Genomic DNA, 6,260 nt, shown 5'->3' with positions numbered 1-6,260 from the left:
TTTAAGTCAAAGCTTTTGGTGGTATCTGACTTGCTTATATGAGAAATGCTTCTCCCTCTGTACTGTAACCTCAACCAACAGCTCTACTCCACTGTAACAAAGAAAATGTTACAGAATACAGTGAGGCATATGAGAGCAGGAGAAGAACATGAACCTTCACAGGAGCTGGACTTAGGCCATTACACTGGTCCACTGCTTGAGTGTCACCTTCAGTGGAATGTGCATATGGACAGTCACTGAAAGGAGAAAGGGAAGTTACTTACCCGTACAGCACCTGGAGTTTGCTGAGATGTGCTGTCCTTGTGCACATTCCACAACCCACCTTCCATCTCCTTTACCCTGGAGGCCTTTTACCTGCCAGGATTCCACAGTAGAGAGGAAACTGAATGGGAATTAGCAAACTCCAGCTTTTTTATGCACTTGACATGGGGCATGAAGAGGCTCAAGCCACATGCTCAGCCATACAGGAACTGCCAGCCAAATGATTCCAACGTGTAGTGTATGGGGTGGAATAGCACCATCCGTGGAATGTGCATATGGACAGAACATCTCTGTCCAGGTAAGTAACTTCCCTTTTTCTGTTATCTATCTGATAATGTAGTGAAAGCTCTGCTACAGAAAAGAAGTGACATATTTTGCATGGTTGAAGAAAAAAACATTTTTGTGCCTTTTCCATTGCACTTCAGAATGAAATAATGAGGATTAGAGTCACAAATGTACTTAGGCATTGCAATCCTGAGAGAGAAACCCCTGCATGCCTTATGATACCAACAGCCCAGTGTTTAGGGGTGTGGGGCAATCAGGTTTCAATCCCCAGCTCTATGTGATTTGGAGCAGGGACTTGACTCCAGGTGTTTTGCTTCCCAGCTGAATGCCCTAACCACTGGGTATATTGGGTATTCTGGGACAAGCACACCCCATCTCTTTACACAGACCTGAGCCTGTTGGACAGCTCTAACCAAGACTATGAGATCAGGCTTTCTGGCAAGACAGGCAGGGAGATGCCTAACTTGTGAATACCACTTTGCAGCCACTGGGACTTACACATCAGTGAGGGCTCCAACCTGCTCATTAGCTGTGGACCACAACAGGATTTAGTTGGCTTTGTGCCTGCTTACCGGAGAAACTTAGACACCATGGGAACTTTAGTCGCTTAAAGGGTTAGGTGGCAGTTAAGGTTTGGGTTTGAGAATATCAGTGATGCCTCAGAGCTGGACTTAGTCACCTAAATAGGCACTGAGATTCCTAAGTACTTCTGTGAATCTGGTGCCAGGTACTTGATTCAGAATCCACTGAAGTGCAAGGAAAGTCTCCCATTGACTTCAGTGGGTTTGGATCTGGCCCTAGGCCTGCATTGACTTTGTGTCACTGTCACATGTATGAGGGGGAGGTTTCCTTTGTTCCTTGAGGCCTCTTTCTTCTGGGACAGAGTCACATGTGCAAATGCTTGTACCTTTTTCACAGGAGAGAGCCAAGGGGAAAACATTATGAGACACTACTAGAAGAAAAAGAAGAAGAAGAAGAAGAGAAGGTTACTCACCCTGTGCATTAACTGAGGTTCCTCGAGATTTGTGTACCTATGGGTGCTCCACTTCCTACCCTCCTCCCTTCTGTTTAGGAGTTCAGACATGGACTCTGCTGTAGAGAAGGAACTGAAGGCAGTTGGACCACATAGCACTATATTAGCTGCCACTTATGGTGCAAGACACAGGGAGTGTACGTGCACTCCAATGGTCATGGCTACCAAAAATCTCTGATCCTAGACACGATACTCAAGCACACTAAAAGTGGAGCTCCCATAGGGACACACACTACTGCACAAGGGGAGTAACCTCCTCTTTGGGGGATGCTCTATGGCCTGTGTTATACAGGAGGTCAGTCTAGATTATCACAGTGATCCCTTCTGGACTTAGAATCTATGAACCTATCATGCACATTGTCTCCCCTTCACAGCCAGAGATATCCCCCACCAAAGACAATATAGTCTTCAGTATTTTAGCTATTAACTCACTTCTTCTTGGACCTATCATGACTAAAGCTTATGTCATTTTCATTAAACACTTGTTTTTCAGAACACTTGGAGCAGAGAATAAGTAAGTTGATATCATTTTCTTCCCATGTGTTTTATCAATATTCAGGAATGGGGACAAGAATGATTTATTATTAGACCTCATCCCTCTCTTCTGCCATTGATGGAGCTCTTTATTTGGGTTGTTTTGTTGAATTTATAAATAGACTCCCCCAGTGGTGTTTTGTATTCTCCAAGAACCATAACCCTACTGCAGAGACACAGAGTATCAAAGGAGACGTACACACTGAAAGGACTTTGAAACTGAAACTGAATTGCAGGCCACGATGTAAATGGTGTCACTGCCTCTTTTGGTAGCAGATGCCATGTTAGTGGAGCAGCATCTTGTGTCATATTCCCCTCTTTTGCTAATTAGTTGTGGCATGAAGGCTCTGTGCCCCTCACTAGCTGTGGCCAGTATTTATGCTACTCAGGAAAGAAAGGATCTTATTCCCCCTCTTCAATTAGTAGCTAAATGGACATGGACTAAACTCTTTTCTTTTTCTCACCATTTTTCCTTTGCAGAGCAACACCAAGAGGAAACAGGTTAGTTTGCCTAGTTAACTGAATTGTTACAGTCCAAAGACCAAAACCAGTGGCCTCTGCATGAGTTCCAATGGCTCCAACAGCAGCAGGAATCTTATTACATGCATGGTCATGGGTGGGGGAAGACAAGGGGCCATATATGGGTCTCCAGAGGCCTGGACCTTCCCAGAGCTGACAACTTATGAACTCTTTGCACAGAAGAGGGAGAGAGGCTCAAGGGCAGTCAGGGATGAGAGTGAACACTTCCATGAGCTCCAGGAACTGAACCTGTAGAACAAAGCTCTGGATGGAAATGCAGCAGGACAGAGTTGCTAAATCTGTAGTAGCTGAGACCATGCAGACACTCCACTTCCTGCCTCAGGGATGGGGCTGGAATAGACTTCCCAAAACAGTTTTGCTCAAACTGGGAAATCACATCAAAGCGCCCAGAGGAGGATCTTTGACAATCTCCCTGGAAGGCAAGTGGTGATAATCACACAGGAATGTTGCTAGAGCACAAAACAGAACCGAGATATGCCAGCTTCCGGTCCGGTATATTCAGTAGTAGGCCAAGGGATTCTCAGAAACTTTCCATGGGAATGTGTCTATGTAAAAATATTGGGGGTGGGGGGAAAAAAGAAAACATTTCAGTAAAGTCAAAACATATTATTTCAACTGTATTAAAATGGAACATTCTGATTTTTTTTTTCAAAATGACTTTTTATTTTTTGTGACCATGACCCCCACTGATGCCTATGCTCCACCAGAGTCCAGACAAAGTCAGTTAAAAGGGGAAGATTTGTGAGAGAGAACATGAATCTGCATGGGAGCTGGACTCGGATTACAGAACACAACACTGCACAAAATCAGAATGACCTCAACCTCTCAGGATTCCCAGTTCCATGCAAAACCCACCTCTTTGATTCTGCTTTTCCCAGTCACTCCCAAGACCTGCAAATTTAGGGTGATTTATCTGATAATGTCATAGAGGCTTTTGCAGAGAAAATATAGTATATTTTTTAGCTGGCTTGAAAAATAACCATATTTATGTTTTAGAATATCAGGGTTGGAAGGGACCTCAGGAGGTCATCTAGTCCAACCCCTGCTCAAAGCAGGACCAATCCCCAATTTTTGCCCCATATCCCTAAATGGCCCCCTTAAGGATTGAACTCACAACCCTGGGTTTAGCAGGCCAAAGCTCAAACCACTGAGCTATCCGTCCCCTTAAATGGCATTGCAACATTTCTTGTTCAGAAGCCCAGCCAAAAGACATCAGTAATTCGGCACTGACTTTGTGTTAGTTACACCCAGATACATGAGGGAAATGTTCCTTATTCATGTAACATGTGCAGTCTCTGTGCCTCTTTCACAGAACAAATCCAAGGAGACATTGTTAAGGTTCCATTCAATCACAATATCATGTGGGAGCAATGTAGGGGGGTCAGAAAAACACTAGCATCACTTAGTCCAAGTCTTAACCTTTCCTTCAATGGATTCAGTGGAAACACTTCCATTGATTACACTGGGAGTAGGACTGGGCCCCCAATTTGACAGCAATAGAGTACAAAAAGTGTCCTTTTTGTTTTTCTTGGCAGAGAAACTCAAGGAGGAAAATGGTAAATAGACTTTGAGTTCTGCAGTTTAGAGGGTGAAGGGTCAGTCATTTCCCCATTGAGGGAAGTGGAGGAGGCAGTTTATTAACTACTGATGGGTAAGGACCTTTCTACTTTTGCATGTGCAGGTATGCTTTGGGAATTCAGACTGGGGAAAATGTGGATATTTTTCACTGGCGAGTTGTCTCTCTGCTTGGTCAGGGTTGAAATGTCAGTTTGGGGCTGTTGAGAGGAAAGAAATGTTCATCATCTAATTTTCAACAAAAACAAAGGCAAAACAGGTGACACATGGAGATGTGTCTCCTTTTGCAAACAATGGCTGGACGACGAAGGCGAGTTTGCTTTGATTTCTGAGATGATCACACAGAGTGGGGTTTTATCAGGGAAATATTTAGCAGCTAGTTCTAGATTGCACCAAGCAAACCTCTGTAAGTCTTATACAACTCTGTGGGGTTTAATACCCTGTCCTAAGGGTGAACTCTTGATAGTGAAAGTCCTGAGCATCCCCTTGTATGGGAAACTTCTGCTGGGAACTTCAGGGACCTTTCATTGGAACTTCCACTGACAAGGGGGGGTTCTCCCCTCCTACAACAGAGTGCAGAGTGCCCCCACATGGTTGTGTGGAACCTTAACAATGTCTCATTGGATGTGTTCAGTGAAAGAGGCACCTGTCTTTTTCACTGAGCACATCCAACGAGACATTGTTAAGGTTCCACACAACCACACAACCATTTTGGGGGCAGCTTAGAAGTGTCAGAAAAAATCTAGCAGTCTTTAATCCAACATTTGATGCTTCAAATTCAGTGGCAAGACATGTATTGACTACCCTACAAGCAGGACTGGACATATATTGAAAAAATGTCCTGTTTGTTTTTCTTTGCAGACAAACTCAAGGAGGAAAAGGATAAGTTTGCTCTGACTTGTGCAGTTTGGAGGGGGACAGGTCAGTCATTTCCCCATTGAGGGACGTGGAAGAGGCCATTTTTTTTAACTGTTGAGGAGTCAGGATCTTTCTGTTTTTATGGTGAGTGGGAGGTGGATGAATATTGCAGTTGGGGCTCAGGGGAATTTGGGCATTTTTCCCTTGCAGGTTGTTTCTCTGTTTTACAGGGTTGTGGTGGGGGTGTCAGATTGGGGCTGTTCAGAGGAAAGAAATGTTTGTTGACTCAGTATGGAGCAAAAACAAAGATAGAAGAGGGGGTGCATTGTGATGGGTCTGCTTATGCAAAACAATGGCAGGAAAGCAAAGGTGAGTGATTTCTGAGACAATAGCACAGAGAGGGACATGTTCAGTAGCTAGTTCTAGATTGCACCAAGCAACCCTCTGTGAATCTTAAAAAAACTCTGTGAGGTTTAATACCTCCTCCCAAGGAGAACTCCCTCTGCTGGGAACTCCAGGATGCTCTGTCTTGGATGTTTTCTCAGAAACCTCCCCTCCTCTGTGGAGTTTATTGCTTCACAGAGTGTGAAACACCCTGAAAGTTCTGCAGAGTCAAAGACTCTGCTGCATAATGAATGCTTATAGTCAATTTTCACAATGGAGAGAGGTAAATAATGGGGTTTACCAAGGGACCTGCTAATGATCTGGAAATGAGAATGAACACTTAGGTGGCAAAATTTGGAGATACAAAATTATTCAAAATTATTAAGAGTTACAAAGAAATCTCACAGAATGGGGGACTAGGCAACAAAATGGCAGATGAAATTCATGGTTGGTAAATGGAAACTAATGTACATTGGAAAAATAATCCCAGCTGTACATATATAATGATGGGTTCTAAATTAGCTATTACAACTCAAGAGAGAGATTTTGCAGTCACTGTGGATGGTTATCTGAAAACTTCAGCAAATGTGCAGCAGTGGTCAAAAAGGCTAACAATAGGTTAGTACCGATTGGGAAAGGTATAGAAAATAAGACAAAAAGTGTCATAAAGCCACTATCTGAATCCATGGAACACCCATACCTTGAATACCATTTCCAGTTATGCTAGCCTCATCTCAACAAAGATATATTAGAGGTGGAATAAATACAGAAAAGTGCAGCATATATGGTC

At 43.5% G+C, this 6,260-nt stretch overlaps 1 long non-coding RNA gene across 1 annotated transcript; it reads left to right on the top strand.

Moving 5' to 3' along the window:
• Positions 1-381: 381 nt before the first annotated feature.
• LOC141976507 (uncharacterized) lies at positions 382-5,142 on the top strand. The gene is made up of 3 exons (XR_012636110.1): positions 382-559; positions 2,594-2,614; positions 5,090-5,142. It is a non-coding gene; the product is annotated as an uncharacterized LOC141976507 (long non-coding RNA).
• The last annotated feature ends 1,118 nt before the right edge of the window (positions 5,143-6,260 follow it).

The sequence above is a fragment of the Natator depressus genome, chromosome 23, assembly GCF_965152275.1.
Source record: "Natator depressus isolate rNatDep1 chromosome 23, rNatDep2.hap1, whole genome shotgun sequence".
NCBI lineage: Eukaryota > Metazoa > Chordata > Testudines > Cheloniidae > Natator > Natator depressus.
This window is presented reverse-complemented; position numbering and strand designations above follow the sequence as displayed.